The sequence below is a fragment of the Amia ocellicauda genome, chromosome 20 (assembly GCF_036373705.1).
Source record: "Amia ocellicauda isolate fAmiCal2 chromosome 20, fAmiCal2.hap1, whole genome shotgun sequence".
In the NCBI taxonomy this organism is placed as follows: Eukaryota; Metazoa; Chordata; class Actinopteri; order Amiiformes; family Amiidae; genus Amia; species Amia ocellicauda.
The window spans coordinates 283,069-295,580 of record NC_089869.1 but is presented as its reverse complement, the minus strand read 5'-3'; the positions used below and the strand labels follow the sequence as shown (position 1 = coordinate 295,580).

Below are 12,512 nucleotides of genomic sequence, written 5' to 3'. Positions count from 1 at the left end.
AAAGATTGGTACCTCTTTCTACATCGTCCCATCCGGACGTTCCTGTTTCCAGTGCCTTAGTTATCCCGAGGTCTTGGTATGATTGGAACTTATTCCTCTTTCATCCTCTTGAAACCCTTGTCACCTGAGCATTGGTCCGCCAGTGGTAGCGATCTCACCGGCCACTCGGGAGGTTGTTGCTTGATTCGCGGACAATGGTTATCCCCGATCTATATAGAAGAGGATGGCTATTATTGTAACAACCAGACATTTGTGTCTGTCTCTCTCTCTCACTAACTCAGTCATCTATTTATAATGATTGGTACTTCTTTCTACTTCGTCCCATCTGGACGTTCCTGATACCCGCGCCTTAGTAATCCCGAGGTCTAAGTCTGATTGGTACTTATTCATCGTTCAACCATTTGAAACCCTTGTCACCTGACCATTGGTCCGACAGTGGTAGAGATCTCACCTTCCACTCGGGAGGTTGTTGCTTGATTCGCTGCCAATGGTTTTCCCCATTCTATGTAGAAGAGGCTGGCTATTACTGTAACAACCAGACATTTGTGTCTGTCTCTCTCTCTCTTTCACTCACTCACTCATCTATCTATAAAGATTGGTACTTCTTTCTACATCATCCAATCCGGACGTTCCTGTTTCCCGCGCCTTAGTAATCCCGAGGTCTTGGTCTGATTGGTACTTATTCCTCGTTCATCCACTTGATACCCTTGTCACCTGAGCATTGGTCCTACAGTGGTAGAGATCTCAGCTGCCACGCAGGAATTCATTGCTCGATTCGCGGCCAATGGTTTTCCCCGTTCTATATAGAACAGGATGGCAAATTATTGCAACAACCAGACATTTGTGTCTGTCTCTCTCTCTCACTCACTCATCTATCTAAAAAGATTGGTACCTCTTTCTACATCGTCCCATCCGGACGTTCCTGTTTCCCGTGCCTTAGTTATCCCGAGGTCTGGGTCTGATTGGTACTTTTTCCTCCTTCTGCATAGACGACGATGACTGCATCATGCCATCCAGAGGTTCGTCTGTGCCTCATTGGCTCGTGTTGGCTGCATCATTCATGTTTTATGGGTTAAAGTTCTGATTGGTACTTATTCCTCCTTCAGCCGGTTCAAACACTTGTCACCTGAGCATTGGTCCTACATTGGTAGAGATCTCACCTGCCACTCGGGAGGTGTCTGCTTGATTCGCGGCCAATGGTTTTCCCCGTTCTATATAGTAGAGGATGGCAAATAATTGCAACAACCAGACATTTGTGTCTGTCTCACTCACTCACTCATCTATCCTATAATCTATAATGATTAGTACTTCTTTCCCATTCAACCACTTAAAATTTTCATAACCTTAGCATTGGTTGTTCAGTGGTAGAATTCTCGCCTGCCACGCGGGAGGCCCGGGTCCGATTCCCGGCCAATGCATTTTCCTCGTTCTGCAAAGAAGACAATGATTACATCGTCCCATACGGGCGTTACTGTAACCCTGACTTAGTAATCCCAAGATCTAAGTCTCATCGGTACTTATTCCTCGTTCATCCACTTGAAACCCTTGTCACCTGAGCATTGGTCCGACAGTGGTAGAGATCTCACCTGCCACTCGGGAGGTTGTTGCTTCATTCGCGGCCAATGGTTTTCCCCATTCTATGTAGAAGAGGATGGCTATTATTGTAACAACCAGACATTTGTGTCTGTCTCTCTCTCTCTTTCACTCACTCACTCATCAATCTATAATGATTGGTACTTCTTTCTACATCATCCCATCCGGACGTTCCTGTTTCCTGCGCCTTAGTAATCCCGAGGTCATGGTCTGATTGGTACTTATTCATCGTTCAACCATTTCAAACCCTTGTCCCCTGACCATTGGTCCAACAGTGGTAGAGATCTCACCTTCCACTCGGGAGGTTGTTGCTTGATTCGCGGCCAATGGTTTTCCCCATTCTATGTAGAAGAGGATGGCTATTATTGTAACAACCAGACATTTGTGTCTGTCTCTCTCTCTCTCTCACTCACTCATCTATCTGTAAAGATTGGTACCTCTTTCTACATCGTCCCATCCAGACGTTCCTGTTTCCCGTGCCCTAGTTATCCCGAGGTCTGGGTATGATTGGAACTTATTCCTCGTTCATCCACTTGAAACCCTTGTCACCTGAGCATTTGTGCTACAGTGGTAGATATCTCACCTTCCACTCGGGAGGTTGTTGCTTTATTCGCGGCCAATGGTTATCCCCGATCTATATAGAAGAGGATGGCTATTATTGTAACAACCACACATTTGTGTCTGTCTCTCTCTCTCACTCACTCATCTATCTGTAAAGATTGGTACCTCTTTCTACATCGTCCCATCCGGACGTTCCTGTTTCCCGCGCCTTAGTAATCCCGAGGTCTTGGTCTGATTGGTACTTATTCATCGTTCAACCATTTGAAACCCTTGTGACCTGAGCATTGGTCCTACAGTGGTAGAGATCTCACCTGCCACTCGAAGGTGTCTGCTTGATTCGTGGCCAATTTTTTTCTCCGTTCTATATAGAAGAGGAAGGGAATTATTGTAACAACCAGACATTTGTGTCTGTCTCTCTCTCTCTTTCACTCACTCACTCATCTATATATAATGATTGGTACTTCTTTCTACATCATCCCATCCGGACGTTCCTGTTTCCCGCGCCTTAGTAATCCCGAGGTCTTGGTCTGATTGGTACTTATTCATCGTTCAACCATTTGAAACCCTTGTCACCTGACCATTGGTCCAACAGTGGTAGAGATCTCACCTTCCACTTGGGAGGTTGTTGCTTGATTCGCAGCCAATGGTTTTCCCAATTCTATGTAGAAGAGGATGGCTATTATTGTAACAACCAGACATTTGTGTCTTTCTGTGTCTCTCTCTCACTAACTCAGTCATCTATTTATAATGATTGGTCCTTCATTCTACTTCGTCCCATCTGGACGTTCCTGATACCCACACCTTAGTAATCCTGAGGTCTGGGTCTGATTGGTACTTTTTCCTCCATCTGCATAGACGACGATGACTGCATCGTGCCATCCAGAGGTTCGTCTGTGCCTCATTGGCTCGTGTTGGCTGCATCATTCATGTTTTATGGGTTAAAGTTCTGATTGGTACTTATTCCTCCTTCAGCCGGTTCAAACACTTATCAGCTGAGAATTGGTCCTACAGTGGTAGAGATCTCACCTGCCACTCGGGAGGTGTCTGCTTGATTCGCGGCCAATTATTTTCTCCGTTCTATATAGAAGAGGTTGGCTATTATTGTAACAACCGGACATTTGTCTCTCTCTCTCTGTCACTCACTCACTCATCTATCTATAATGATTGTTACTTATTCCTCGTTCAACTACTCGAAACCCTTGTCACCTGAGCATTGGTCCTACAGACGTAGAGACCTCACCTGCCACTCGGGAGGCCTTTGCTTGATTCGCGGCCAATGGTTTTCCCCGTTCTATATAGTAGAGGATGGCAAATCATTGCAACAACCAGACATTTGTGTCTGTCTCACTCACTCACTCATCTATCCTATTATCTATAATGATTAGTACTTCTATCCCATTCAACCACTTAAGATTTTCATAACCTGAGCATTGGTTGTTCAGTGGTAGAGTTCTCGCCTGTCACGCGGGAGGCCCGGGTTCGATTCGCGGCCAATGCATTTTCCTCGTTCTGCAAAGAAGACAAGATTACATCGTCCCATCCGGACGTTACTGTAACCCGTGACTTAGTATTCCCGAGATCTAAGTCTCATCGGTACTTATTCCTCGTTCATCCACTTGAAACCCTTGTCACCTGAGCATTTGTGCTACAGTGGTAGAGATCTCACCTGCCACTCGGGAGGTTGTTGCTTGATTCGCAGCCAATGGTTTTCCCCATGCTATGTAGAAGAGGATGGCTATTATTGTAACAACCAGACATTTGTGTCTGTCTCTCTCTCTCTTTCACTCACTCACTCATCTATCTATAATGATTGGTACTTCTTTCTACATCATCCCATCCGGACGTTCCTGTTTCCCGCGCCTTAGTAATCCTGAGGTCTGGGTCTGATTGGTACTTTTTCCTCCTTCTGCATAGACGACGATGACTGCATCGTGCCATCCAGAGGTTCGTCTGTGCCTCATTGGCTCGTGTTAGCTGCATCATTCATGTTTTATGGGTTAAATTTCTCATTGGTAATTATTCCTCGTTCATCCACTTGAAACCCTTATCACCTGAGCATTGGTCGGACAGAGGTAGAGATCTCACCTGCCACTCGGGAGGTTGTTGCTTGATTCGCGGCCAATGGTTTTCCCCATTCTATGTAGAAGAGGATGGCTATTATTGTAACAACCAGACATTTGAGCCTGTCTCTCTCTCTCTCACTAACTCAGTCATCTATTAATAATGATTGGTACTTCTTTCTACATCATCCCATCCGGACGTTCCTGTTTCCCGCGCCTTTGTAATCCCGAGGTCTTGGTCTGATTGGTACTTATTCATCTTTCAACCATTTCAAACCCTTGTCACCTGAGCATTGGTCCTACAGACGTAGAGACCTCACCTGCAACTCGGGAGGCCTTTGCTTGATTCGCGGCCAATGGTTTTCCCCGTTCTATATAGAACAGGATGGCAAATAATTGCAACAACCAGACATTTGTGTCTTTCTGTCTCTCTCTCTCACTAACTCAGTCATCTATTTATAATGATTGGTACTTCTTTCTACTTCGTCCCATCTGGACGTTCCTGATACCCGCGCCTTAGTAATCCTGAGGTCTGGGTCTGATTGGTACGTTTTCCTCCTTCTGCATAGACGACGATGACTGCATCGTGCCATCCAGAGGTTCTTCTGTGCCTCATTGGCTCGTGTTGGCTGCATCATTCATGTTTTATGGGTTAAAGTTCTGATTGGTACTTATTCCTCCTTCAGCCGGTTCAAACACATATCACCTGAGAATTGGTCCTACAGTGGTTGAGATCTCACCTGCCACTCGGGAGGTGTCTGCTTGATTCGCGGCCAATTTTTTTCTCCGTTCTATATAGAAGAGGTTAGCTATTATTGTTACAACCAGACATTTGTCTCTCTCTCTCTGTCACTCACTCACTCATCTATCTATAATGATTGGTACTTCTTTCTACATCATCCCATCCGGACGTTCCTGTTTCCCGCGCCTTAGTAATCCCGAGGTCTTGGTCTGATTGGTACTTATTCATCGTTCAACCATTTCAAACCCTTGTCACCTGACCATTGGTCTGACAGTATTAGAAATCTCACCTGCCACTCGGGAGGTTGTTGCTTGATTCGCGGCCAATGGTTATCCTCGATCTATATAGAAGAGGATGGCTATTATTGTAACAACCAGACATTTGTGTCTGTCTCTCTCTCTCTTTCACTCACTCATCTATCTATAATGATTGTTACTTATTCCTTGTTCAACCACTCGAAACCCTTGTCACCTGAGCATTGGTCCTACAGACGTAGAGACCTCACCTGCTACTCGGGAGGCCTTTGCTTGATTCGCGGCCAATGGTTTTCCCCGTTCTATATAGTAGAGGATGGCAAATAATTGCAACAACCAGACATTTGTGTCTGTCTCACTCACTCACTCATCTATCCAATTATCTTTAATGATTGGTACTTCTTTCACATTCAACCACTTTAGATTTTCATAACCTGAGCATTGGTTGTTCAGTTGTAGAATTCTCGCCTGCCACGCGGGAGACCCGGGTTCGATTCCCGGCCAATGCATTTTCCTCATTCTGCAAAGAAGACAATGATTACATCGTCCCATCCGGACGATACTGTAACCCGTGACTTAGTAATCCCGAGATCTAAGTCTCATCGGTACTTATTCCTCTTTCATCCACTTGAAACCCTTGTCACCTGAGCATTTGTGCTACAGTGGTAGAGATCTCACCATCCACTCGGGAGGTTGTTGCTTGATTCGCGGCCAATGGTTATCCTCGATCTATACAGAAGAGGATGGCTATTATTGTAACAACCAGACATTTGTGTCTGTCTCTCTCTCTCTCTCACTCACTCATCTATCTGTAAAGATTGGTACCTCTTTCTACATCGTCCCATCCAGACGTTCCTGTTTCCCGTGCCCTAGTTATCCCGAGGTCTGGGTATGATTGGAACTTATTCCTCTTTCAACCATTTGAAACCCATGTCACCTGAGCATTGGTCCCACAGTGGTAGAGATCTCAGCTGCCACTCGGGAATTCATTGCTTGATTCGCGGCCAATGGTTTTCCCCGTTCTATATATAGAACAGGATGGCAAATAATTGCAACAACCAGACATTTGTGTCTGTCTCTCTCTCTCACTCACTCATCTATCTATAAAGATTGGTACCTCTTTCTACATCATCCCATACGTACGTTCCTGTTTCCAGTGCCTTAGTTATCCCGAGGTCTAAGTCTGATTGGAACTTATTCCTCGTTCATCCACTTGAAACCCTTGTCACCTGAGCATTTGTGCTACAGTGGTAGATATCTCACCTTCCACTCGGGAGGTTGTTGCTTGATTCGCGGCCAATGGTTATCCCCGATCTATATAGAAGAGGATGGCTATTATTGTAACAACCACACATTTGTGTCTGTCTCTCTCTCTCACTCACTCATCTATCTATAAAGATTGGTACCTCTTTCTACATCGTCCCATCCGGACGTTCCTTTTTCCCGCGCCTTAGTAATCCCGAGGTCTTGGTCTGATTGGTACTTATTCCTCGTTCATCCACTTGATACCCTTGTCACCAGAGCATTGGTCCTACAGTGGTAGAGATCTCAGCTGCCACGCAGGAATTCATTGCTCGATTCACGGCCAATGGTTTTCCCCGTTCTATATAGAACAGGATGGCAAATAATTGCAACCACCAGACATTTGTTTCTGTCTCTCTCTCTCACTCACTCATCTATCTAAAAAGATTGGTACCTCTTTCTACATCGTCCCATCCGGACGTTCCTGTTTCCCGTGCCTTAGTTATCCCGAGGTCTGGGTCTGATTGGTACTTTTTCCTCCTTCTGCATAGACGACGATGACTGCATCGTGCCATCCAGAGGTTCGTCTGTGCCTCATTGGCTCGTGTTGGCTGCATCATTCATGTTTTATGGGTTAAAGTTCTGATTGGTACTTATTCCTCCTTCAGCCGGTTCAAACACTTGTCACCTGAGCATTGGTCCTACAGTGGTAGAGATCTCACCTGCCACTCGGGAGGTGTCTGCTTGATTCGCGGCCAATGGTTTTCCCCGTTCTATATAGTAGAAGATGGCAAATAATTGCTACAACCAGACATTTGTGTCTGTCTCACTCACTCACTCATCTATCCAATTATCTTTAATGATTAGTACTTCTTTCCCATTCAACCACTTAAGATTTTCATAACCTGAGCATTGGTTGTTCAGTGGTAGAATTCTCGGCTGCCACGCGGGCGGCCTGGGTTCGATTCCCGGCCAATGCATTTTCCTCGTTCTGCAAAGACGACAATGATTACATCGTCCCATCCGGACGTTACTGTAACCCGTGACTTAGTAATCCCGAGATCTAAGTCTCATCGGTACTTATTCCTCTTTCATCCACTTGAAACCCTTGTCACCTGAGCATTTGTGCTACAGTGGTAGAGATCTCACCATCCACTCGGGAGGTTGTTGCTTGATTCGAGGCCAATGGTTATCCTCGATCTATATAGAAGAGGATGGCTATTATTGTAACAACCAGACATTTGTGTCTGTCTCTCTCTCTCTTTCACTCACTCACTCATCTATCTATAATGATTGGTACTTCTTTCTACATCATCCCATCCGGACGTTCCTGTTTCCCGCGCCTTAGTAATCCCGAGGTCTTGGTCTGATTGGTACTTATTCATCGTTCAACCATTTCAAACCCTTGTCACCTGACCATTGGTCCGACAGTGGTAGAGATCTCACCTTCCACTCAGGAGGTTGTTGCTTGATTCGCGGCCAATGGTTTTCCCCATTCTATGTAGAAGAGGATGGCTATTATTGTAACAACCAGACATTTGTGTCTGTCTCTCTCTCTCACTCACTCATCTATCTATAAAGATTGGTACCTCTTTCTACATCGTCCCATCCGGACGTTCCTGTTTCCAGTGCCTTAGTTATCCCGAGGTCTGGGTATGATTGGAACTTATTCCTCTTTCATCCTCTTGAAACCCTTGTCACCTGAGCATTGGTCCGCCAGTGGTAGCGATCTCACCGGCCACTCGGGAGCTTGTTGCTTGATTCGCGGACAATGGTTATCCCCGATCTATATAGAAGAGGATGGCTATTATTGTAACAACCAGACATTTGTGTCTGTCTCTCTCTCTCACTAACTCAGTCATCTATTTATAATGATTGGTACTTCTTTCTACTTCGTCCCATCTGGACGTTCCTGATACCCGCGCCTTAGTAATCCTGAGGTCTAAGTCTGATTGGTACTTATTCATCGTTCAACCATTTGAAACCCTTGTCACCTGACCATTGGTCCGACAGTGGTAGAGATCTCACCTTCCACTAGGGAGGTTGTTGCTTGATTCGCGGCCAATGGTTTTCCCCATTCTATGTAGAAGAGGATGGCTATTATTGTAACAACCAGACATTTGTGTCTGTCTCTCTCTCTCACTCACTCATCTATCTATAGAGATTGGTACCTCTTTCTACATCGTCCCATCCGGACGTTCCTGTTTCCCGTGCCTTAGTTATCCCGAGGTCTAAGTCTGATTGGTACTTATTCATCGTTCAACCATTTGAAACCCTTGTCACCTGACCATTGGTCCGACAGTGGTAGAGATCTCACCTTCCACTCGGGAGGTTGTTGCTTGATTCGCTGCCAATGGTTTTCCCCATTCTATGTAGAAGAGGATGGCTATTACTGTAACAACCAGACATTTGTGTCTGTCTCTCTCTCTCTTTCACTCACTCACTCATCTATCTTTAAAGATTGGTACTTCTTTCAACATCATCCCATCCGGACGTTCCTGTTTCCCGCGCCTTAGTAATCCCGAGGTCTTGGTCTGATTGGTACTTATTACTCGTTCATCCACTTGATACCCTTGTCACCTGAGCATTGGTCCTACAGTGGTAGAGATCTCAGCTGCCACGCAGGAATTCATTGCTCGATTCGCGGCCAATGGTTTTCCCCGTTCTATATAGAACAGGATGGCAAATAATTGCAACAACCAGACATTTGTGTCTGTCTCTCTCTCTCACTCACTCATCTATCTAAAAAGATTGGTACCTCTTTCTACATCGTCCCATCCGGACGTTCCTGTTTCCCGTGCCTTAGTTATCCCGAGGTCTGGGTCTGATTGGTACTTTTTCCTCCTTCTGCATAGACGACGATGACTGCATCGTGCCATCCAGAGGTTCGTCTGTGCCTCATTGGCTCGTGTTGGCTGCATCATTCATGTTTTATGGTTTAAAGTTCTGATTGGTACTTATTCCTCCTTCAGCCGGTTCAAACACTTGTCACCTGAGCATTGGTCCTACAGTGGTAGAGATCTCACCTGCCACTCGGGAGGTGTCTGCTTGATTCGCGGCCAATGGTTTTCCCCGTTCTATATAGTAGAGGATGGCAAATAATTGCAACAACCAGACATTTGTGTCTGTCTCACTCACTCACTCATCTATCCTATTATCTATAATGATTAGTACTTCTTTCCCATTCAACCACTTAAAATTTTCATAACCTGAGCATTGGTTGTTCAGTGGTAGAATTCTCGCCTGCCACGCGGGAGGCCCGGGTTCGATTCCCGGCTAATGCATTTTCCTCGTTCTGCAAAGAAGACAATGATTACATCGTCCCATACGGGCGTTACTGTAACCCTGACTTAGTAATCCCGAGATCTAAGTCTCATCGGTACTTATTCCTCGTTCATCCACTTGAAACCCTTGTCAACTGAGCATTGTTCCGACAGTGGTAGAGATCTCACCTGCCACTCGGGAGGTTGTTGCTTCATTCGCGGCCAATGGTTTTCCCCATTCTATGTAGAAGAGGATGGCTATTATTGTAACAACCAGACATTTGTGTCTGTCTCTCTCTCTCTTTCACTCACTCACTCATCAATCTATAATGATTGGTACTTCTTTCTACATCATCCCATCCGGACGTTACTGTAACCTGTGACTTAGTAATCCCGAGATCTAAGTCTCATCGTTACTTATTCCTCTTTCATCCACTTGAAACCCTTGTCACCTGAGCATTTGTGCTACAGTGGTAGATATCTCACCTTCCACTCGGGAGGTTGTTGCTTGATTCGCGGCCAATGGTTTTCCCCATTCTATGAAGAAGAGGATGGCTATTATTGTAACAACCAGACATTTGTGTCTGTCTCTCTCTCTCACTCACTCATCTATCTATAAAGATTGGTACCTCTTTCTACATCGTCCCATCCGGACGTTCCTGTTTCCAGTGCCTTAGTTATCCCGAGGTCTGGGTATGATTGGAACTTATTCCTCTGTCTTCCACTTGAAACCCTTGTCACCTGAGCATTGGTCCGCCAGTGGTAGCGATCTCACCGGCCACTCGGGAGGTTGTTGCTTGATTCGCGGACAATGGTTATCCCCGATCTATATAGAAGAGGATGGCTATTATTGTAACAACCAGACATTTGTGTCTGTCTCTCTCTCTCACTAACTCAGTCATCTATTTATAATGATTGGTACTTCTTTCTACTTCGTCCCATCTGGACGTTCCTGATACCCGCGCCTTAGTAATCCTGAGGTCTGGGTCTGATTGGTACTTTTTCCTCCTTCTGCATAGACGACGATGACTGCATCGTGCCATCCAGAGGTTCGTCTGTGCCTCATTGGCTCGTGTTGGCTGCATCATTCATGTTTTATGGGTTAAAGTTCTGATTGGTACTTATTCCTCCTTCAGCCGGTTCAAACACTTATCACCTGAGAATTGGTGCTACAGTGGTAGAGATCTCACCTGCCACTCGGGAGGTGTCTGCTTGATTCGCGGCCAATTTTCTTCTCCGTTCTATATAGAAGAGGTTAGCTATTATTGTAACAACCAGACAATTGTCTCTCTCTCTCTGTCACTCACTCACTCATCTATCTATAATGATTGTTACTTATTCCTTGTTCAACTACTCGAAACCCTTGTCACCTGAGCATTGGTCCTACAGACGTAGAGACCTCACCTGCCACTCGGGAGGCCTTTGCTTGATTCGCGGCCAATGGATTTCCTCGTTCTATATAGTAGAGGATGGCAAATCATTGCAACAACCAGACATTTGTGTCTGTCTCTCTCTCTCTCTCACTTACTCTGTCATCTATTTATAATGATTGGTACTTCTTTCTACTTCGTCCCATCTGGACGTTCCTGATACCCGCGCCTTTGTAATCCTGAGGTCTGGGTCTGATTGGTACTTTTTTCTCCTTCTGCATAGACGATGATGACTGCATCGTGCCATCCAGAGGTTCGTCTGTGCCTCATTGGCTCGTGTTGGCTGCATCATTCATGTTTTATGGGTTAAAGTTCTGATTGGTACTTATTCCTCCTTCACCCGGTTCAAACACCTATCACCTGAGAATTGGTCCTACAGTGGTAGAGATCTCACCTGCCACTCGGAGGTGTCTGCTTGATTCGTGGCCAATTTTTTTCTCCGTTCTATATAGAAGAGGATGGGAATTATTGTAACAACCAGACATTTGTGTCTGTCTCTCTCTCTCTCTTTCACTCACTCACTCATCTATCTATAATGATTGGTACTTCTTTCTACATCATCCCATCCGGACGTTACTGTAACCTGTGACTTAGTAATCCTGAGATCTAAGTCTCATCGTTACTTATTCCTCGTTCATCCACTTGAAACCCTTGTCACCTGAGCATTTGTGCTACAGTGGTAGATATCTCACCTTCCACTCGGGAGGTTGTTGCTTGATTCGCGGCCAATGGTTTTCCCCATTCTATGTAGAAGAGGATGGCTATTATTGTAATAACCAGACATTTGTGTCTGTCTCTCTCTCTCACTCACTCATCTATCTATAAAGATTGGTACCTCTTTCTACATTGTCCCATCCGGACGTTCCTGTTTCCAGTGCCTTAGTTATCCCGAGGTCTGGGTATGATTGGAACTTATTCCTCTTTCATCCACTTGAAACCCTTGTCACCTGAGCATTGGTCCGCCAGTGGTAGCGATCTCACCGGCCACTCGGGAGGTTGTTGCTTGATTCGCGGACAATGGTTATCCCCGATCTATATAGAAGAGGATGGCTATTATTGTAACAACCAGACATTTGTGTCTGTCTCTCTCTCTCACTAACTCAGTCATCTATTTATAATGATTGGTACTTCTTTCTACTTCGTCCCATCTGGACGTTCCTGATACCCGCGCCTTAGTAATCCTGAGGTCTAAGTCTGATTGGTACTTATTCATCGTTCAACCATTTCAAACCCTTGTCACCTGACCATTGGTCCGACAGTATTAGAGATCTCACCTGCCACTCGGGAGGTTGTTGCTTGATTCGCGGCCAATGGTTATCTTCGATCTATATAGAAGAAGATGGCTATTATTGTAACAACCAGACATT

The 12,512-nt window shown here is 45.3% G+C and overlaps 4 non-coding genes across 4 annotated transcripts; all 4 read left to right on the top strand.

The window, feature by feature from the left end:
• Positions 1–1,347: 1,347 nt before the first annotated feature.
• Positions 1,348–1,418, top strand: trnag-gcc (transfer RNA glycine (anticodon GCC)). Its single transcript has one exon. It is a non-coding gene; the product is annotated as a tRNA-Gly (tRNA).
• Positions 1,419–5,648: 4,230 nt separating this feature from the next.
• Positions 5,649–5,719, top strand: trnag-gcc (transfer RNA glycine (anticodon GCC)). Its single transcript has one exon. It is a non-coding gene; the product is annotated as a tRNA-Gly (tRNA).
• A 1,642-nt stretch (positions 5,720–7,361) lies between these two features.
• trnag-gcc (transfer RNA glycine (anticodon GCC)) lies at positions 7,362–7,432 on the top strand. Its single transcript has one exon. It is a non-coding gene; the product is annotated as a tRNA-Gly (tRNA).
• A 2,233-nt stretch (positions 7,433–9,665) lies between these two features.
• Positions 9,666–9,736, top strand: trnag-gcc (transfer RNA glycine (anticodon GCC)). Its single transcript has one exon. It is a non-coding gene; the product is annotated as a tRNA-Gly (tRNA).
• Positions 9,737–12,512: the final 2,776 nt, after the last annotated feature.